The sequence below is a fragment of the Phyllobates terribilis genome, unplaced genomic scaffold (genome assembly GCF_046119375.1).
Source record: "Phyllobates terribilis strain yellow unplaced genomic scaffold, ASM4611937v1 Scaffold_4__5_contigs__length_816908805, whole genome shotgun sequence".
Lineage (NCBI taxonomy): Eukaryota > Metazoa > Chordata > Amphibia > Anura > Dendrobatidae > Phyllobates > Phyllobates terribilis.
In genome coordinates, this window is record NW_027362764.1 from 582,089,387 (window position 1) to 582,112,011 (window position 22,625).

Sequence of the window (22,625 nt, forward strand, 5' to 3'; positions counted from 1 at the left end):
GAACCAGCTCTTTGCCAAGTTTGGAAAGTACTGTAGAATTCAGAGATGCCACACAACACCATATCACCCAGAGGGTAATGGACAAGCGGAACCTTTTTAACCGGACATTATTGTCGATGTTACACACTTTAACAGCTGACGAGAAGAAAGACTGGAAAAGGTCTCTGTCAAAAGTGGTACATGCCTATAACTGTACAAAGAGTGAGGAAACGGGTTACTCACCTTTCTTCCTATTGTATGGATGATCGTTAAGACTACCAATTGAAATCATGTTCGATACTCCGGTGTCAGAGACTTACAAAACGTATCCGGAGTACGTTTGGAAATGGAAGGAACGGATGACAGAGGCATACAACATAGCGTCCAAAGTGGCTACGCAAGGGCAGAGGAAGAGTAAGGCGTACTATGATCGAAAATGTTATGGAGCAGAATTGACACCGGGAAGCCGGGTCCTAGTCAAGAACGTACGTGAAAAAGGTGGTCCAGGAAAACTTAATTCGTACTGGGAAGACAAGATGTATGTGGTCATAAGGAGGAAAACCGATGACAGTCCAGTGTATGAAATCCAATTGTAAACGGGGGAAAAGAAAATCAGAATAGACCATCGGAATTTACTACTACCCTGTGATTATCTCCCACCACAACAAGACTTCCCAGAAGTAGACTGACATTTACCGAGATTGACTAAGGGACCACCATAGACTGAAGCTCTGGAGGTGGATAGTGACCTTGAGAGTTCCGATGAAGATGAGCACACTGTTGTATTTCTCAGACTGGCAGGGAAAGGGATGTACCATCCTCAGGAGAGTGAATTAAGTCCCGAGGCTTCAGAGTTTGTACCAAGGAGTACAGATGAAGTCCAATTCAGTTCTGATGATCAAACACCGGTCACTGAAGAGACCAATCGACACTCAGGAGGAGCGGAATTACCAGACTGTGCGGAAACAGCCGATTCAGGAGAAGTACAGGAACTTACAGAGGCAGTTGCAAGAGCATCTGAGGAAGTACGAGAAATGAGTGTGGTGGAAGAAACTCCTGCAACTAAAGAACCCGTGGTATCTGAGGAACAATCCACCAGGAGGATGTCGACTTTAGAAGTGAGGAGGCCCGTGATGCTGATGTATGAGACACTTGGTGAACCGAGTGAAGTGCCAAGGACTGTCGATTGGAAACAGGTATCTCTGCCTATGGACCAGTTAAGCCCACTTGAGTGGTATTCACCACCGAGAGGCAGTATGGAAGATGTTGCCTGGTGGAAAGACTTGCTTTCATGCTTTGATTTTCCTTAAAAAACTTTGTAGAAACAAAGAACTGTTAAGGCCTAGTGATAGAGAGCTGGTTGAAGACGAACGAAAAGCTCCAGATGAACAGATGCTAATTGTTTTAATTGTTTATTTCTTACAAGAGTCCTACAAGCAAAAGGTCATAAGAATAGGTTGTTATTAATGTTTATAAATGTTATACCAGCTTGAGAATGGCAATTTGTATAAAAAGTTACTCAACTCTCACAACTGTCTCAGAATTGGTCAGATCGACCAATTAAGGCGAATGTTGAGAATGACATTCAAAAAGGAGGGAAGAGTGTGACATGCAGAATTAGTGCTGTTGCTTCAAAAGTATCCAGCAACTAGAAGAGTTAACACAATCACAGGAGACAGGAAGTGGTTTGCTTCAGAAGCATCCAGCAACAAGAGGGGTTAACACAGTCACAGGAGACAGGGAGTGGTTAGCAGAGCCCCAGGGGGATTGTGGGGAAGTTGTTTACTATTCTGGCAGCAGCCAAAGAGATGAGTGGTGTGTGATCTGTCTCTCACAGAAGTTCAGGCAAGTGAATCATAGTGGAATAGGATTCCAGTAAAGAGTGAAGCTGGGCAAAGTTCAGAACCCTCTTATACCGCTAGTTGAGAAAGTCTATCATTGGGCAGGAAGATAAGGACTGGATGGAATTGTGTCACAGGGATCATCTCCCTCAGCAAACCCTCTCCCTCCTCCATCTCACTGTGCTATAAAGAATGCTGTCTACTACTGTGCCTTTGTGAAGAAGCTGTTTGATGTGGAATGAGAGAAAGCCTGTTGCTGTAAAAGTCTTGATCTGTACTGATTGTGCTTCTACATTAAATTCTACAGTTCACCTGTTCATAAAGACTCTGTCAAGTGTGTTTGTGCCAGCAAGTGAATACATCTTATGCCTGAGAAAGCTGCAATGTATTGTCGCCCTGAGTAACAGTTCCCCCAGGATTCCAAGAATTCATGAGACCTGTCTCGCCCCTATCTAAACCTAGCGGCATGCACGTAACATTCACATCTGGTTTTGTTTTGGAACGTACCATGTGAAATCTCTGCTTATAATGCAAATAAACGTCTTTTCGCAGTCATTTCTGGGGACATGCGCTTTCACTCCTCCATCTCACATGCTGCCAATCACATTTCTAAGACTGCTAGATCAGCTGCTGAGCTGTAATTGGCAGCATTTTGAAGGGAAGAGTGAAAGTGCATGACCCCCAGAGAAGACTGTGAAGTAACGCCCAGTTGGACTGCAAGCAGAGATATCACATACTGTGCTCCAGAATAAACAAATAGGAATATCTCTGCCATAGAGTCATTCAGCACAAAAAGGAAAAGCGCGTCAGAGTCAATGGAGTGCAGAGATTTTTACATAGTTTTGAAATTAATTTTTTTGAGCAAGTGACAGGTCCTTTTAAAATAGATAATTATTGCAAACAACAGAAGAGGTGATGGCGACTGTATGGAAACTTTATGGAAACTTTATGGGGATAACAGTTGTATTAACGATCATCTGTTTCCATACAGTTTGCATCAGTCCATGTAAAAGGGTCTTTAGCCCCCCCAATTTTTTTGTATTATTTCGACATCAGATCGGTCCATCTAATGCACTTCCAGCAAGGATAATAATGATGGAATGTCCATCAGATACTTGGCCATAATATGCTTCTCGATGATCTTCCTTATAAATGGTTCTTGAAATATGATAATATCTGTAAAGCACCTTGGAATTAATGGCGCTGTATAAGTTAGTAAAATAAATAAAAATAAATATTAAAGTAAACATGGGAGGTGGTCAATATTGTTTACGAGATATGCTGCCGCTAATGTGGGGACCTCCTCTTCTACAGGCTTCATTTGCGCAGGAAGAGCTGAACCAACTGTATACTTAAACATGGCTTATCACGGTGCGGTCAATCAAGGTTTGTGAGGAATGATAACAAATATGTCACATCACTTCTTCATGGATTCATTTTGATACTGTATCAGAGAAATAAATAACATTATAGAAAATGTATTGGAATTCTGTAGCTTTCAAGAAAAAAGTAACTATATTATTACTGATAGTAAACCCCACCGGTGAATGGCTTCAAGTTTCCATGCATATTTCATCTGCCTAGTCTTATCATTATTGTTTACTTAATAGTTTTATAAATGTCTCTTGACTTTGCTTCATATGACAGTAAAACAGATTATGCTTTCTCTGATAATGATAGCAAAGAAAGCAGAGTCAGCATTGAAACCGATGTTGTTTTTCATTTGTGTTTTTATTTGAATAATTTTTCTTATTAGCAATTTTATCAAATAGAAAATAATTTTTGTTTTATCATTTTATACCTTCAACAGTAAATGTGTTGCATCTGCATAGACGCCATTGCATGTTTACATAGGGCATAGCCATGATCTTAATAGGTGGCCATTTCTTTCAGTAGATTCATACCTTGTGCTGGGCGTGCTAGTTTTCTAGATCTCATATACATAGTGATGCTGTGTACATGGCAGCTTCCAGAGAATACCTCTACATTTCATCATATGATGCTTCACACAAGACATACAGAGATACTATATAGGCCTACAGATTACTGTGGGTGCTGTATTAAGGATCTGAGTTATATGGAACTCAAATATGGGCATGCATCAAAATTGCACGACAAAACCAACATGCAGTAGAGCTGGTGGGACCAGGAGAGGGGTGCTGAAGCTAGGATATTAAGGTTAATTTAAGGGATAGTAATAGCATAATTTTATAATATTCAATCTGTAAAGGGGTTGGTTCATTGCTGATCTGGGATAGAACCCCTTTAAAAAAGAATATAGGATGACATATGCCTTTAAACAAAATAGGATTTAGGTCGATGGTAGAGTAGTTACACACTTTCAGATGGCGGAAGGGTGTAGTCACACACAGATGTCAGTTCAACAACATTACTCATAGGGAGGCAACAAACTTTATGGTTACACATTCTTTCAAAAGGATGCAGCAGCATGTCTGACTTCAGCACTTGCACACAATTGATATTTGCAACAGTGAGATGACATTTGCAACAATTTACTGACACTTGCAATAGTCTGACAATCTTTTCAGCAACAACTCCTTTACTCTGGCAGTCTTTGTGTCACTTCCTATGTAGTTTCGAAAACACTTGCAGTGCTGTCACATCCCCTCTCATAGTCACCTCTCCTGGTAACACTGTTGTGATGAACCTGTAGCCGCCATCTTGGTAATGATAAATCATATCCAGGGATGGCCACACTTCAGCAGCCCCCACCCTTGGGACCTTCTGTTAAAACGTCAACTAGATAGTTTCCCCCCATCCAGGCTCCTGTAAGATAAGAAGCCTACTTAACACTTGAATGCTAGGAGCTTCAAAGACTTCGAGAGGAAACACAGCCAGCAGGGGGGGGTGCTTCGTCTATCTGTACCTGACCATTTGTCCCATAGGACTAGTTTCTTTGTCTGTCACAAGCATGGAGGCATAAGATATAGAAACATGAATAGTACACGCATGTTGCGTGGGATGGGCCAATAAAAAAATATCACGGCGTCCCGGAGCCATTGCGCACACAAGCCTCCGCGGTAGACGTTTGTACGTGCTCTGGAAGCCAAGATATAGCGCGGAGCCATTCCTGAGGACCGTATGGTATCATAATTGATATCAAAAGGTCGGTTACGGCGGCCCGAATCCATGGGAACCCCTGGGGGTATCATGAGACCATCCCAGAAGAAGTTATTGGGTTCCATAGAATTTGGGCTTCTGATCGAAGTTAGACCTGAGGGTGGAGACTGAGCCAGCTGACCTCACCAGCAGTGGGCGGGACGGGGCAGGTAAGATAGCAGGACAGACAAGAGACAAGTCAGTTTTTGACCCAAGAGTGGGGTGCTGAACATCTGAGCACCAGCTGAGGCCACCAAGGGGAGGAGCAGTTTGACCATGCGGTGGTAGGCCTCAGCCTGTAACAAAGAACCGTGCCTGCGACCGCAGAATCCTCTCCCTGCGTCACAAGAAAATCAAGAAACCGGTAACTGATATGCTGTGGTGATTCTGTGTGTTGTATTCCATTGTTGTATAGTTTAGCCTGACCTTATACCTGTGTATATTTAGTTGTATATCGTGTATCTAGTGTATTATTATAATCAATTACCTCAAGTAATTGTGGGCCTGCCTTTTATTCTGCATAACGAACGCACGTCCGTGTGAGCTCGGCTCAAGCCAAAAACGCTACCCAGGGTTGGTTCCTGACCCGATATAGGCCCATTCACGGACTGGGCGTATATCTAAAATAGGGACTGGTGGCAGCATACCAACTGGGGATTGGGGAAGGCTGGTAGTGACGGTCGGAGGTTCAGATATATATATTCCTGGCGCGGCCAAGGAAGATATATATACCGCCCTCACTACAGAGGGCCCCGATACCCAGTAGGTTACAGGACAGTCTCCCTGGCGACCGCTTATCCTAGGTGCAGTTCCTTGACTGACCTGAGGCTAAGAGGGCGCTAGCGAGTTGTGCTGTGTAGTGACGTTACGGTTTAGTGACGTTGAAGGGATAACACACTACCGTGTTCCCTGCGCTGGTTGCAGCTTCCTGGCACTACTTTCTCTAGGTGCAGTACCTTGACTGACCTGAGAGGTAAGGGGGCGCCAGAGAGCTGCACCCACCGGCCGGCTTTCATCACATGCAGTAGAGCTGGTGGGACCAGGAGAGGGGTGCTGAAGCTAGGATATTAAGGTTAATTTAAGGGATAGTAATAGCATAATTTTATAATATTCAATCTGTAAAGGGGTTGGTTCATTGCTGATCTGGGATAGAACCCCTTTAAAAAAGAATATAGGATGACATATGCCTTTAAACAAAATAGGATTTAGGTCGATGGTAGAGTAGTTACACACTTTCAGATGGCGGAAGGGTGTAGTCACACACAGATGTCAGTTCAACAACATTACTCATAGGGAGGCAACAAACTTTATGGTTACACATTCTTTCAAAAGGATGCAGCAGCATGTCTGACTTCAGCACTTGCACACAATTGATATTTGCAACAGTGAGATGACATTTGCAACAATTTACTGACACTTGCAATAGTCTGACAATCTTTTCAGCAACAACTCCTTTACTCTGGCAGTCTTTGTGTCACTTCCTATGTAGTTTCGAAAACACTTGCAGTGCTGTCACATCCCCTCTCATAGTCACCTCTCCTGGTAACACTGTCATAGCTTGTTTTCCACTTTGCATACTCTTGCAGCCTACTCTTCACAGCTACCACATTATAGTCAGTCACACACAGACACCAATCTCCAAGCCATATCTAGCTGGGTGCTTCTCTTTAGGTAGCTGCACTCTTCCATGTTAATATTAAGCCTTAATGCCCCATCTACTATGGCATTCCTCATCTCTTTATTGTCTGGAGCTTCTTTCATGCTCCTCTATGGCCATACTAAGACCTGAGGTAGCATTCCTTAATGACAAGTGATACTGACACCCACTTGCTAGCTAGCTATTGAGCAGGTGCTTCTTCTGCGCTGCACAGCTTTTATTCAGTTTGACATTGCTGTCTGCATGTGTCTGGCCTCTATTAGTGCATGTGTCTGGCCATCTTGGACACTACATGGGTTTTTTAATTAAAGTGTAACTCAATACACATTAACAATAACAAAGAAACAGAGCAAAGCGCTTGGTTTTATCAGTGATTCCTCAGACTACTTCACCGCTATCCAGTAAAAGGCATTTCTATATAGAGGGCCTATCTCCAATATACATTGTTAAAGTCCTTTTTAAGAGGGTGCAGACTACATTTTCAAACTCTTTCACAGACCTGCTATGTAATTGGTCAGTGCACATTTGAGACAGATTATTTATATTTGTACATAATGTGCACTCCCCAATTCTTAAAGGAGCAGTGCACGCACTCTGAAGCTGCCCCCATCCAATAGCTGGGAGGCCTCAAGTATTTAAGGCACACTCCCCTGTATTGAGGTGCCTGTACAATGACCTTTTAAGTGTTAATTTGAGTTTGTCACTGCTAGTTAGTTGTCAGGTCCCTGAACCTCTTCCTGATCCTGTTTCTGAACCTATTCTGTTAGATCATGAACCTGTTGTGGAACCCGTCTAGTCAGAACTTAAACCTGTTCCTGTTATCCGTGTCTTTAGAGATAAATTGTAAAGTTGCTTGTTTTTATAAACACTGCAATTTTAGCCATTAGGCCACGTCCCCACTATCAGTATTTGGTCAGTATTCGATCAGAATTTTTTCTCAGGAGTTGGAGCCAAAATCAGGTAATTAACAATCAGAGGAAACATATTATAGAAACAAGTGCATCAATTCTGCATTTATCACCCACTCCTGGTTTTGGTTCCCACTCCTGAGAAAAAATACTGACCGAATACTGATAGAGGGGCCAAGGCCTTAGTGAAGATAAGACAACCTCCTTCAAACTCCAAAAGTCAACTTTGTATGTGAATTGAATCAATACCTCTTCTATAATCGGAAAGCTAGCACCAAACCTATGTAGCATAGTAGTAGTGGAATGAGATCCCATGTATAAACAGTAACTACCTTCCTTTAAGCAACACGATAAACACATTATCATCTTATATATGCAATGATATTTATGGTGTGCACGGTACTATAAAATATGAGTACATGCAAACGTGTCCATATTGCTGATTAAGGAATAATTTATTGTTAAAGTATATTTGTCACAAAATTTTGGAATTTAATAATTAAGGATGATGGTTATTCCCCTTTTGTGTCATTAATGTGAGTTACTTCTTTTACTTTACTTATTTTTCAGTAACTTCTACTGGGAAGTGAAGCTAAAGATTTGACTTGTGTGTGAATGCATCTAAAGAGTTGAGCAGCATTAAGGGCTGAGACCAGATTCAGGACATTATATCATTTAACTTGGTCGATCAATCGCTGCTAAATTCCCTACTCCAAGAGTACAGTCAAGTGTATAAGTAACTAATTAGATCAAACAGGTGATAATGAACAACATTTTTGTATGTACAGCAGGTTGAAATACAGCTATTGACTGAAAAAGAAACAGCGTGTAGTAGGAATGAAACTGGGTGAGGAGAAGCCAAACTCTGCTACAAAAGGTGAGGTTGTGGAAAACAGTTTCATATTACAGGTCATTCACCAACAAGTCACAAGGTAGTTATACTGTATCAGCAAGGTCTCTCTCAGGCAAAGACTTCAAAGCAAATAGGGGTTTCATGATGTGCTGTTTAAGCTCTTTTGAAGAAGAACCAGAAATTGGCAATGTGGAGAACTGTAGATGCATTGGTCAGCCAAGGAAATTTGGTACAGCAGATGAAAGGAACACCATGATTACTTCCCTTAAAAATTGGCAGATGTCCAGCAGTGCCATCAGCTCAGAACTGTCAGAAACCAATGGAAACCATCTACACCCATCAATTGTTCAGAGAAGTCCGGCCAGCAGTGGTCTTCATAGAAGAATTTCACCCAAAAAGCCATTAAATTTGGAAATAAGGCCTGCCAAGAGACTTATTTATGCATGAAAACGTAAGAACTGGCAGCAAGTGCGCTGACTGATGAGTCAAACTCATGAGAGGGGTACAATTATGAGTATCTGTAGACAGCAGTGAAACATGATGTAGGTTCTTTGCAAGTTTGGGGTTGCTTTTCAGTAAATGGAGTTGGGGATTTGGTCACGATTAATGGTGTCTTCAATGTTAAGAAATACAGGCAGACACTTAGCTGTTTTGCAATACCATCAGGAAGGCATCTGATTGGCTTCATTTTTTTTCTGCAGCAGTACAATGACCCCAAATAAACAGCCAATGTCATTAAGACTATCTTTAGAAAAAAGAACAACAAGAAGTCCTGGAAATTGCGATATGGCCTCCACAGAGCCCTGATCTCAACATCATCATGTCTGTGTGGGATTACATGGAGCGACAGAAGGATTTGAGCAAGCCTACATCCACAAAAGATCTGTGGTTAGTTGTACAAGATGTTTGGAACAATATTCCTGCCGAGTTCCTTTAAAAGTGTCTGTGTGTGCAAGTGTAGCTAGAAGAAATGATGCTGTTTGGAGGCACACTAAATCTTGATGTCATTTAGATTTCTCTTTTGTTCATTCACTTAGCATTTTGTTAATTGATAAAAATAAACTATTAAAATGGAGCACTAAGTGGTTCCTCAGTGCTGCTGGTGGATATCCACAGGAAAAATCTAGGAGACACAAAGGATGAATCATGCGGTTTTAATATCTACGCATTTCAAAGTCATCAGACTTGTTCCTCAGGATACAATCACAATTTTTTTTAACACTTCTATTTTTTTTTAAAATATTACTTTGCAGCATTTTTTCCCACACCTGCCTAAAACTGTTGCACAGTACTGTACATAAATGATGATGGTCAGATCATCAGCTACAGTGTAAGATACTGGAGGAAAACGACAATCACATAAAACATAATAAATGCAAGTTTTATCATTGTATAGAAAGTTATAAGGCACTCATTCACATTAGTGAAAAGTTGGCCAAAGCCAACAAATCAAATATGTGTATGGTAGTTTCCAGATTTCCTTCCCATAAAGGATTCTGCAGGTTAAATTTTAATTCCGAATCCGTTTTTTTTCAGGTGTGATATATTGCTCAATTGACAACACATGCTCACTCTACTGACTTGTATAGGTACCTTTATTAATTTGCTGCTTGACTGAAGACTCGTGATGATCTGATTTATTTGATTTTAGACAATTCATATTATCATATTCATTGCCATCAATTAATATTAACTGTCATGCAACATCATAAAAGCAAAATGTTACAATTTTCTAAGTATAGTCATTTCAATACAAAAAAAAACAACTTTTGTAAAATCTGTTCTTTTGTGTTGATACTCTTTATATCTATGCGGCTGACATCCCATAAAGAACACTTTAGACCTCAGTATTGATTGAGTTAAATTCAGTGCTAATTTAGTAAAATAAACATGTTAACTATTAACTTTATTAGAGGTCACTGGAGTATTTCTCACAAGCAATATGAAAAAGGTTCCACAAATCCTGGACCCTGGAGTATTGATTTTTTCATTCTTTTAACTAAAGATAAATGATCTGCACATTTACTTTAATGTATTCCCTCCCTGTTATCCACTACACAGGTAATTGTCTTTACATGAAGGAAGTTTGTAAATGAAAATTTCTAGTGATCTAAACTCAATTAATATGATGTCATTAGACTAATGCATAGATATGAAATGTAATAAAATTAGTTTAGGTATTGAACCTCTAGATTTCTCAAGTGTGAAATAAGAAAGGGTTCAAACATATAAGAAACCAAAGGAAATATAATAAATATAAATACCTCCTACCTACAAAACCAATATAAAAATAGGGCCCTTTACTGTTACTCATTCACCCTTCTCCCTGCTCATCACGTGGCAGGACCCTGTTCTTGTCTCCTTTTCGTTGTGTCACCCTCCTTCTCTTTTATTATAGGGGACCCTGCAAATGTTCACACCACTAATCAAAAAAGTGGAAACGCAAACCTGTGCGGTACACTGCATCAACATAGACCACATCATAACATTTCATAATGCAATGAATAAAATGCATTTATACAAACTTCATAACGCATTTAAAGGCCAACTACATTATTCATGTTATAGGTGTACTTATATGGTTCTTTATTCGCACAAACTCTAATTGGTCATAGATTTTTTTTTTGCAGAACCATTGCATAATTTTAACTATTAATGACCTCCCTGCAATCTAGATAGGAGTTAGCCTCAACAATATGAAATTCTAATTAAAATACAATTTTGATACCAAACAGACTGCTAAAAAATAATTGTTAACATGAGTTGATTATACTCCATTATTCTGAAACATGAAAGTAATGTGTTATAGGGTAATAACAAAATTGGTAATCTGTCCAAAAGGTTACATTGTTTCATCCAACCAGGAACCTGCAAATCTTTTTATTCAATTCTTAATACAATTAAAGAAGCACTCCCATCGAATTTTTTTTATCCTATTAACATACTGCAGTCATCATATTATACAGCACTGTGTACTTACAATTGCTCAATTTGCCCTTCTACCCAGCTAAATCTTTTGTTTTCCATTAGGTCTGTGACATCACGTGATTAAAAACTGACTGGCTAAATCCTGCTAAGCTCTATGTAGAAAAAAGAGGCCAATTTTTCATGCATGAGTCACGAGTCACCGCAAAAATCCCTGGCAGGGGAAGGAGGGAGTCGATGGGTCAGTAGTTGAAGAGGGGAATGATTTTTGCAGGGAAAAGAAACTTTCAGTTTGAATATAGAGCAGAGAAAAGAGAAGAATTTACTGGGTAGAAGGGCAAAATGAGAAATTGTAAGTACACAGCGTTATATAATATGATGATTGCGATATATTAAGAGGATAAAAACTTTGATGTGCTTCTTTAACCTCTTCATGCCACGGCCCTCTTTAGTTTTTGCGCTTTCGTTTTTTAGTCGTCTACCTCCCAGAGCCATAACTTTTTTATTTTTCGGTCAATATGGCCATGTAAGGGCTTGTTTTTTGCAGGATGAGTTGTAATTTTGAACGACACCATTGGTTTTACCATATTGTGTACTTTAAAATGGGAGAAAAATCCAAGTGCGGTGAAATTGCAACAAAAAAAGTGCAATTTCACTATTGTTTTTTATTTTTACCAATTTCATTATATGGTAAAACTGACCTGCCATTATGATTCTCCAGGTCATTACGAGTTCGTAGATACTAAACATGTTAAGGTTCTTATTTATTTAAGTGGTGAAAAAGAAATCCAAAGTTTGCTAAAAAAAAAAAAGTCTCCATTTTTTGAGACCTGTAGAGTCTCCATTTTTTGGGATCTAGGGCCGAGGGAGTGCTTAGTTTTTGCGCGCTGAGCTGACATTTTTATTGATACCATTTTTGGGTAGATATGATGTTTTGATTGCCCGTTATTGCTTTTTATTGCAATGTTGCGGCATCCCAAAAAAATGTAATTCTGGCGTTTCGATTTTTTTTCTTGTTATGCCGTTTACCGATTGGATTAATTCTTTTTACATATTGATAGATAGGGCGATTCTGAAAGCGGCCATCCCAAATATGTGTATATTTGATTTTTTTTTATTGTTTTATTTTGAATGGGGCAAAAGGGGGGTGATAAGCATTTATATTTTTTATATTTTTTTATATTTTTTAAAAATATTTTTTTTTACTTTTTACATGCTTCAATAGTTTCCATGGGAGACTAGAAACTGTGTTAATCTGATCATCAGATCGCCTGTGTGTAGCAGAAATGCTCGCTTGCTATGAGCACTGACCGCCGGGTGGTGCTCATAGCGTCCCGGCAATGACAACTGCAGGGTCTCCTGCAGACCCTAAGTTGTCATGCCAACCCATTGGCGGCCCACCGTTATGTGACATGGGCGCCGCGGCCATGTTAAATGCCGCTGTCAGAGATTGACAGCATCATTTAACATGTTAACAGCCGCGGGTGTCATGTCCCCGGCAAGGTGTGGGCTCATCGCCGGAGCCCGCGCCAAAGCGGGAGAAAAACCATGCGCCATACATTTATGGCGCATGTCGTGAAAGGATTAATAAAGGCACCCCCAATGATTCCCAGAATGGGGCACTTTTATTCCTATTGGAATGGCACAAAAGTGTGCGCCATTCATTCCTATGAGGCTGCCATAGAACGCCAAGTACAGCACTTCGGCAGTCCCATAGAAAACGAAGGGAGCTGTGGTTGAGGAAGCACACTTGTTGCTTCATTTCATCGTGTCATTGTCGCTAAGTGTCTGTAGTTATTTCATTGGCAGTTAGTCAGGGCAGGAGTCAGGTAACCCACATTTTATACTCTCTTTTAACTATGTGCTTTATTTCTAAGTCCATCTTTCCATGTGCGTTGGTCCTCCTCATTCACCCCCCATCACCACTCATCCACATCCGCCCCTCTCTCCTTCCCTCTCCCATGTACAGCTCCCATGCTCTTTTCACCTTCCTGAATAATCTCAGTCCATCTTATCCAAAGATATTGCACAATAAACCATGTCACAAATCCAAAAACTATTTGCTCTTTCTCTTTTTACTGCTACTACTTATTTCAGGGGATATCTCTCCTAACCCCGGTCCACCCTCCACCAACTTCAACCCTCCCCCCACACCTTACATTGAAACCCTGCTAACCTTATTAACATTAGTTGTACTCCTTCATCTCCCTCTTTTAATTGTGCACTCTGGAATCCATGGTCTGTATGCACCAAGCTTCCTTACCTGCACAACTACTTTCTGACTAACTCTCTTAATCTGCTGGTCCTCACTGAAATCTGGATTCAGGACTTTGACACGGTCTCCCCTGCCACTATTTCTCTTGGTGGCTTACATCTTTCCCATTCCCTGAGACCGGCGAACAAACGTGGTAGTAGAGTTGGCTGATTCCTGCCCCCATAATGCACTTTCCAGGTCATCCCCCCCAGATCCATCACTCTCATTCACTTCTTTTGAGTTTCCCACCATCAGGCTCTTCCATCCCCTCTCCCTTAGAATAGAGGTCATATAGCGTCCCAGTCTCACCCACCCAGGTCCTTGACCATTTTTCTGCCTGGCTGCCACACTCCATGTCTTCAGAATTGCCAACCCTTACCCTGGGAGACTTCAACATCCCCATGAACAGCCCCACCTCCCTATCTGCATCCCAGATTCAATCTCTAACCACATCTCTTGGACTTTCACAGCTTTCAAACTCACAAAGAGACACACAAAGAAGGTAACACCCTTGATCTGGTCTTTGTCCCGCTTTGTTCGATCTCTTACCTAGATAACTCCCCTCTTTCCCTCTCTGACGACAACATTCTCTCCTTCACGCTCACAAATCCTCTCCCACCCCAGAACACTCCTACGTATCACACATTCAGAAATCTACAAGCCGTTAACTGGAGGTGACTGACCTTCACTGTGAGGTTCAGCAACAATGGCAGCGGATGCAGACTCCTAATGTTGGGGACTCTGCGGGTAGGCCGGTCCTGCCTGAACCCAAAATTTCCCTCTCGGACGGGTTTTCAGGAGGTAGGGACAAGTTTTTTGTATTCAAAGAAGCTTGCAAATTATATTTTAAACTTTGTCCTTACTCCTCTGGAGATGAGGAGCAGCGAGTGGGGATTGTGATCTCACTGTTGCAAAGAGATCCTCAATCCTGGGCTTTCTCTTTGCCACAGGATTCTGTTTTTCTCCAGTCAGTGGAGGGGCTTTTTGGAGCCCTTGCTCTTATCTATGATGATCCTGACCGAATATCCTTGGCTGAGTTCAGGCTGTGTCGCCTTCAGCAGGGGAATCGATCAGTGGAGACGTATAGCTCCGAATTCCGTAGATGGGTAACTGATACCTTCCTTCCTGGAATTTCCTTCCTGGAAGCTGGGACCTAGATTTATTGGTCCCTACAAAATAACTGCCATCATTAACTCAGCAGTGTTTCGTCTTGAGCTACCCTAGGACCTTAAGATCCACAATGTGTTTCACGGGTCTCTGCTCAAGAAATATGTAGAACCTCTTGAGTCCTCTCCCCTGCCGCCATCCCCAATCATGTTTGATGGTAATTTAGAGTTTCAAATTTTGAGGATTGTGAATTCTCATCTCCAGCGTCGTTTCCTACAGTACTTGGTGCACTGGAGCAGTTATGGTCCAGAGGAAAGGATGTGGGTTTCGGCATCAAAGGTGAACGCCCCTAGCCTGGTTCGTTCGTTCCACACCTCTTGTCCTGAGAAACCTGGTCCTGAGTGTCCGGAGGCCACTCGTAGAAGGGGGGGTACTGTCACGAGTGTATTAAGTGTGACAGACAGTCGCTCTGGATCCTGCCGTAGAAGGTCACTGCGCTTGGCATTGTAGACGACTTCTTGATCCTCTCATCTCTGTAGTGTAGTGATATCCTTCTTCCTTTAGGACCCAGCAGCGACCTCCACCTTCTGCTGCTAATTGACACACCCTTGCTTGGTAGTTAAAAACTCTGTGTTTCCAGAGAGTTGCCGGTGATAGTTCTATGTTTCTCTGTCCATGCCTGGAGTACTATTAGTTGGCTAATTTCTAATTGGACTTCCCTTGGAGGTCAGTTGGCATTATCTTTGTGGTGTCTTCTCAAGCTAAGTGTATCCCCTTTGTTTGTTTAACTTGTTGTCTTTAGTTACAGTGGGGCCTGACTAGTGTTCATCCCGTCCCCTCTCTACCTAGGGCCTAGCTCTATGGACATTCAGGGATAAGGTTTCCTGCTCGGCGATAGGTGCAGAACCTATATAAAGACAATAGGGTAGACAGGGTGATATTAGATCTTCCTAGGGGTCTCCACTCCCCCTTTCCCTAGTTGTTGGGCTCCCTTCCTCCACTTCCCGTCATTGTACACTTGTTCCTTTCCTCACCTTGCGTGACACTGAGGCTCGGAACCCCACAGTATGCTTCACAACCGTGGGGCGTCTTAGTTTAATGGCTGCCCCCGTCTTCTCCTTTCTCGACTCGGGCAGTCTTTGGATATATGTCTTCTACCACCGCAGGTCCAACACTCTGGCCCTCGCTCCACTGATGAGCTGCGTACACGGCGTGGTGGGGTCCGGTAGGAATGCCTCTTTTTGCTCTGGCCTCCTTCCACATGGGGCTGTGCGGTCCGCCAGGGAGAGGGCAGCAGGGATCCCCCAGTCGGGCTCTTTATATCTTGATTCAGGAGTGGTCACTTCATGACTCCGGACTGTGGCCTTGAGAAAAGGGACCTCTTTCTCACTCTAGCTTTGGCCCCAACCTCCAGGAAGCCCAGATCAGGACTCAAGTGCAGCCGCTCCTTTAGGATCTGCTTCAGAGAGGGATCCTTCAGGCCAGCAATCAGTTGATCACGCAACACTTTGTCTAGTGGTCCCAGTTCTCGGTTCTCATCTCGAACCTTATTGACAGTATGGGCCGTCACTTTCTGCAATGCATTAACATACTGATTTATGGTCACATTTTCCCCTTGGACCTGCTGAAATAACCGCAGACGTATGTGCCCCAGGTCTTTTGTATCATCGTGCATGTCCTCCAAGATTTTTATCACTTTGTGCATGATGCCATGGTCCCCAGGTGGGCGGTACATCATGGTCTGCAAGGGCCTCTCCATCAAGGGTTAGGAGGGTCAGCTCAGCCTGGGCGAGAGGGGCCAGGGGATACATGCATAGCATACTTCTCAGTCTTTCTACCCAGTCACACAGTGACGTGCTGCGTCCCATAAACTTAGGAAGGTAGTTGAGCATAGCCCCCAGGGGTATATGTCCCCTGCCGGACTTGGTTAACCATCTCTGCGTCTGAATATTGCATCCTGCCGACTACGCCAAATATAATACAGGTGTCAGAATGCAACGCATAGAGACACAAGGTGGAAACAGTCAGGGGTTGATATAACTACTTTATAGGTATAACAATAATTCAGAAAGGGGGTTAGTAACACGGGTAATAAACAGTAACTTGAACTAACAATAGGAAGTATTTTCAATGAATAACGGTCAGGTTCTTTGCAAAACAACGTGATGCACCCAAACATGGGAGTCACCACGTGAGTCCTCTTTATATGTCCCTAGCGGGGGTCACCGGTTCTTCCCGCTAGGCCGCAAGTCTCTTCCGGATAAAGTCTATCAGATCTTGTTTAGCTTCCTCCGCACCAACCGGCCCCCTCTCAACCTGAAGTCCTAATCCCAACTGTCCCTGGTACCATAGGTAGAAGTTGGAACTGACGGCCTGTTCACTTGCGCGATATCTCCTCAACTGTTAGTGCATCTCTCCTGTCGCAGTCTTCTCTCAGCTCTTCTCGGCTTGACTGTCGATGGTAGTCTTTCACTCTTGGGGTAAGGGGATCCAGACCTCGGCTCTTGACAGGCGGCGTCGGGTTCCAGGAACTTGTTTTGTGCGGAGCACAGGTTCTGACTCTGACCAATATGAGGAGAACTCGGGGCACTTCTGCGAGGAGTCCAGGGCTTTTCAGAAGGTGTCCGGTTTTTGTGTAACACAGGTCTCTGGCTGAGGCCTGTCGCGCTGGACTCTGTGATACTTCTGGAGCACGTCTGCTCCACGCTGCAGCCTGGCGCCAAGTCTGCTTGGGGTTTGGCACGCTGGACTTTTATACCCAGGAAATCCTTCCTGGAGGTCACCTGATCAGGTCCAACATCTGAATCTTCTCCCCCTTCAACTTCTCTAGCACAATTTGGTTCCGGTTGATTGCGCCTGGCCAGCAGATGGCAATTTCTCCTCATCTCTGGCACATCCTGCAAGAGTTCTCCTTATGATTTGTTGCCTTCTACTACATAGATTTGCATCCTGCAATATTTACACTTAAACTTTCCTTATAGTTCACTCTTCATGAGCCTATGGGGCTGTGTAAGGTTATAATGTATTGCTTGCAAGTACAGTAATATTTCAAAAATATGAACAATAGAGTAAACAAAAACTTTTGACTGCAGCTAACAAATCTAGGATAAATGACTACCATTATACCTTTTACATTGCTACCTGGAGACTACTGATCTGATGGGGATAGACCTAATCTTTTCTCAAAGAGCACCTTTATTATTGTCCCATTCAACATGGTGGCATTGTCATGACAATGACAGTATTCACCTCTAATATTTTAATAGTAAGCTGACATGCGAGCGAGTTAAGTCTCACCTGTTGTGTTAGGGTAGGTTAAAGAGGCTGCTAAGCTCTTCTTTCACTCTAGTAATACGGTCACAGGATCCAGCAGCCTCCATTGCCAAGTCGTCACTCTAGCAGAGTTAACATTCATGTTGGTCTAACAATAAAGCCAGTGTGCTAGGTGCTGAGAGGCTTAATTTATATCCTTGTGTATAAATAAAATCTGTTTAACCGCTGTCACACCTAATAACTTTCAATAACAAAACCGCAGGTGACAAGTCTTTTGTAATGAATCCCAGTCCAGCACTATGCCAGAGCATCTCTCCACTTCCTGTGCTACATTTCTGCTTGTGTTAGCTGGGAGTTTGGCTCCAGTCCAGCAATTGTGTTGCAAGATCCATTATCTGTCTATAAAACTGCGACACGATTTGTTTCTATGTCAGTCATTTTTATAGAACGTTGAGCACATTCCACCCCCACCACCATTTCTACACATACTAAGTGAACTGGCCTTGCCAGTATATAAAGTATAATGGACACTCAGGCTTCATGCTTGTGTATGTGTAGCACCCTGAGGATTCGGCTGCTACAGGGGTATTACACCTCAACCCAGAGGTGTGATATTCCACTCCCGGGTAAGGATGGAGTGTGGAACTGAGCTCGGTAGGCTGCATGCACTACACACATCCCATTTCCGAGGAGCAGACCGACGGTACTCCCACTTAGAAATGTGCAGGTACGACCGAGTCTGTTCCTGGCTGGAGTGGGAGGGGGGTGGTACATCCCAAGTAGTGTAGGGGCAGATAGGGGGAGCAGCCTGGGTAAAGATAGGAGCTCATTGGGTGCTGGTCACCTGAGCTCACACATAGAGGGTGTATATAAGGTGGGCACCATCAAAGAACAGGGTCAGTCAGCCACAGTCAGTCAGTCTGTGAGTCTTTGCAGAGAAGTCAGAGGAAGAGGAGCAGAGAAGCCCCAGAGAGAGAGAGAGGAGAAAGCCAGAAAGACCCAGAGGGGGAAACAGAAAAGGAACTCTGAGAACCCAAAGTCCATCAGCGGGTGAAGAGTTGGCATCAGGGTACCGGAACCCAAGCTGGTGGGGGCAAAAACACACCCCAGCCAGAGACCGGAGGCCGTGGGCAGCGTCTGCCACGGCCACCCACCACATCCACCACGAAGGCATACCACGTGGAGGGTCAGGGAACCCAAGGCCAAGGGTCTCCCAACAGAAGGCCCGAGGGAGCTGGACCTGGGTGGATCACTAGTGGGGACGGCCAGAGAAAGGACAGAAGGAGAGCTCAGGGTCACGCTCCGGACTCGCTTGGGGGTTGGCTGGATCCAGGACCTGGTGGATGCAGCACGGCTCGGGAGGTCACTTGAAGCTGGAGTGACCGGAACATCAGCAGTGAGTAAATACCCTTAACTGCATAACCCGACTCTGTCTTCCTTTAACATCTATGCTGCACCACCACAACCCCCATCCTCTGCACCTGACCCCCTGAGGCTATACCCCACCCGTTGGGGGTTATACCATCAAAAGCTGCACCTACACCATCAGCCTCAGTGGACCCTGCTGCAGCGGCGGCCATAGTGACCGCAATACAACGGGTGGCGTAGTCGACATTAAGAACTTATTAACATCTGTAGGACTGCCACATACAACTGAGTTTGACACCCTGGGCACGGACCGGGTCACAGCCACTCGGAAGACTACAACTCCCATCTGATCCGGCCCCGGATATTCCCCCTAAAGAATATGGCCCAGGGGGCGCGTCATATGCAACTGCAGAAAAAAAGATTCACTAATTATTTCTATACAATTGAAATCATAATGACTATTCACTGTTTACCTATGTTTCAGTCACTCACATGGCAAGTTGATTATGTATTCATTAAATATACACATTCCTAATTCTTCTTGATACTAACAAATAAAAAAATTTTTTTTTAGTGTAAGTCTGATAAAAGGACACTAGAGGGCAGGACACGAGTCTACCAAAGGTTAGACTATTTTCCACTATGAAGTAGTTACTTGAAACTGGACAACTAAAGCATGCCATTCACATTAGATGGCTGGCGGACGGTCATTCAGCTGCCAGACATCTCAGCCAACTCTCCCATACACAGAAGCGCTCGTTTGGCTGAGTACTCCTGTGTTCTCTAAGTGAAAGCCGCTGGCTGAGATGTTGGACGCCGGCTTATCTCCAGGAGAACAATGCAATCGGCAGTCGGAATTCGCATTTTGTAACAATTTTTTCCACTGTGACTAAATATTAGTAAATATTCCATGCAAAGTGTCTACTCCAGAAGTATGGAAATACACAAAGTCCTAGTTAATTTGATAAACCAGTATGGGATTTACATAAACAGGCCAGGGCAGGGTCCTCTCTCCTCCTGTACCAGTTGGCTACTCGTTTTTGTTCAAGATTATTGTACTTGTTTTTGCTATGTATACCCCTTTTCACATGTAAAGCACCATGGAATAATTGGCTCTATAATAATAAATAATAATAATGTCTGATCCTATGTTCTAAAGCCCCATATATACATTAGATGAAAATGGGTTGAATGAATAATCATTTCTTGATGACCCTAAAGAGATTACAGACTACATTGGCAAATATTGGATTTTTTTGGCCAATTTTTTCAGCTGCTGATCAGTCAGTGTAGATCATCAACTGGAAATAATCCAGGCTCTGGGGTTTTTTCCTGCCCCTTGCTAGTTTGTCTTACGCCATTTGATCATGACTGTGGATTGGTCAAAGTCTAATCACGTGATCGGGCTGTGCGCATATTTAAGATGGACATGCTGACACCACTAACCAAACTCCCCAATCAGCTGGTGAGCTGCTCCAACATATGATAATGGGTACTTATCCATTTTAGATTTCATATGTAATTGTGTGACATGCATTGTATGACTAAGGCTATCGTCACACGTTCAGTATTTGGTCAGTATTTTACATCAGTGTTTGTAAACCAAAACCAGGTGAGTAAAAACCAAAGAAAAAGTATAATAGAAACAATCACCTGTATTTTTCACCCACTCCTGGTTTTGGCTTACAAATACTGAGGTAAAAAATTCACCAAATACTGATAGTGTGACCATGGCCTCATATGTACTATTGATGAGGTATATCGGTGTATTGAAAGGTATATGTTTGCATTTGACACATGTTATTTTATTGCAACTCAGCTTTATATAGTCTGTATTTGCAGCACACATGATTACCATATATACTCATGTATAAGTCAAATTTTTCAGCACATTTTTTATGCTGAAAAAGCCCCCCTCGGCTTATACTCGAGTATGTACTTACATTCTGGCTGTGGAAGGTGGGGGGGGGGGAGCGGCGGAAGAGAGGGGTACAGGCTGTAGCGGTAGACAACTGCTGCATCAATCACATGTGCCTGCTACTAAAGAGAATGAATATTCACTCCTGTCCATGTCCATGGGAGTGGAGAGGAGTGAATATTCATTCTCCTTAATAGCGCACACTGTCAATCGCAGCCGCCGGCTCCTGCAGCGGTTCAGTGATCCTCTGTGCCCGCTATTAGAGAGTATGAATATTCACTCCTACCTTTATTCCAAAGTTCGGTTCAGGTACCAGAACTGTACCAAAAACTGAACCAGAACCTCACTGAAAACAATGGGGACCCGAATTTTTGAGCTGGAAATTTTTCCTACCTTTCTTCCTTCCTTTCTTTCTTTTTCTCTCTCTCTTTCTTTTCTCTCTTCCTCGAAACTCCAAACATTGCAACTGACTTCCGGGAGAAGTCCGTGTTTGGCGTTTAGCACCGAACGGACACTAACTGTCTGGTACGAGCCCCAAACTTTTAAGTTCTGGTTCGCTCATCTCTAGTTACAAACTCTCCAGTCAGGCCGTCATAATGGGCTGGCAGATTCTCAGGTAACTGATTCTTCAGCAAGCAATAGGCAGCGCAATACAGAGATTGTAGAAAGCAAACGGTGCAAAATTTTTAATAATACTCCACTTACAAGCAATTAAGTAAAAAAAAATAAATTGTCCCCAAAGATGGACCCTAATGATGATGCTGTACTGTTAGGTCGATAATATTAATAAAATAATATTACTGCCACTAGAAATAAACTCTGTCCCTGATCTTCCTGTCACTCCCTGATCTACCCTGAACTCTGCACACTAATAACACTAATAATAGTCTACTTTATAAGTGCAGAGGTGTCATGTTAAAGTACAATGTCCAATGGCCTCTTTTAGAGCTTTAGCTCACACGCTACTTCCATGTGATTCTAGTTTGTTTTCTGACCCACTACTTGAGTACATGGTCCACATCTTTCACTTGGCTTGTACTAACATTATGGACACTGTTACTAGTCAGCAATCATGAACTGTCACTAGAGTCACTAGAGAAGGTGACAGTGATGAATGGAAACACTGATTCTGACGAGGCCTATCACTGAGAGCACAATAAGGTTTATTTAAGCCCAGAGTAGATAATGGCTCCTCAGTTCTCAGATGGGATGTAGCAAACATTCCATGACAGGGCCGCCTTTCTGCGCCAGGCCTGGCTTAGTTGTCAGATAAGAAATAAACACAAACTACCTCTTTTAATATGGTACCAAGCCATGGATATTTGCACTTTTTACATAATAATCTAATAGTACCAGAGGTGCATTGTGTCTCCCCGGGCCTGTTGTCTACCTGTGGTTAGAGATTAATTTCACAGCTGTTTC

General features: G+C 42.9%; 2 long non-coding RNA genes across 4 annotated transcripts in view; one reads left to right on the forward strand and one right to left on the reverse strand.

The window, feature by feature from the left end:
* LOC141264428 (uncharacterized) overlaps window positions 1–21,882 on the reverse strand; it is a 65,824-nt gene extending 43,942 nt beyond the window's left edge. For all 3 annotated transcript variants that reach the window (XR_012319935.1, XR_012319937.1, XR_012319936.1), the window contains exon 1: window positions 21,597–21,882. This is a non-coding gene — a long non-coding RNA (uncharacterized lncRNA). The remainder of the gene's footprint in view (window positions 1–21,596) is intronic.
* LOC141264427 (uncharacterized) lies at window positions 4,540–9,685 on the forward strand. Its single transcript, XR_012319934.1, has 3 exons — window positions 4,540–5,304; window positions 8,294–8,382; window positions 9,060–9,685. It is a non-coding gene; the product is annotated as an uncharacterized lncRNA (long non-coding RNA).
* Window positions 21,883–22,625: the final 743 nt, after the last annotated feature.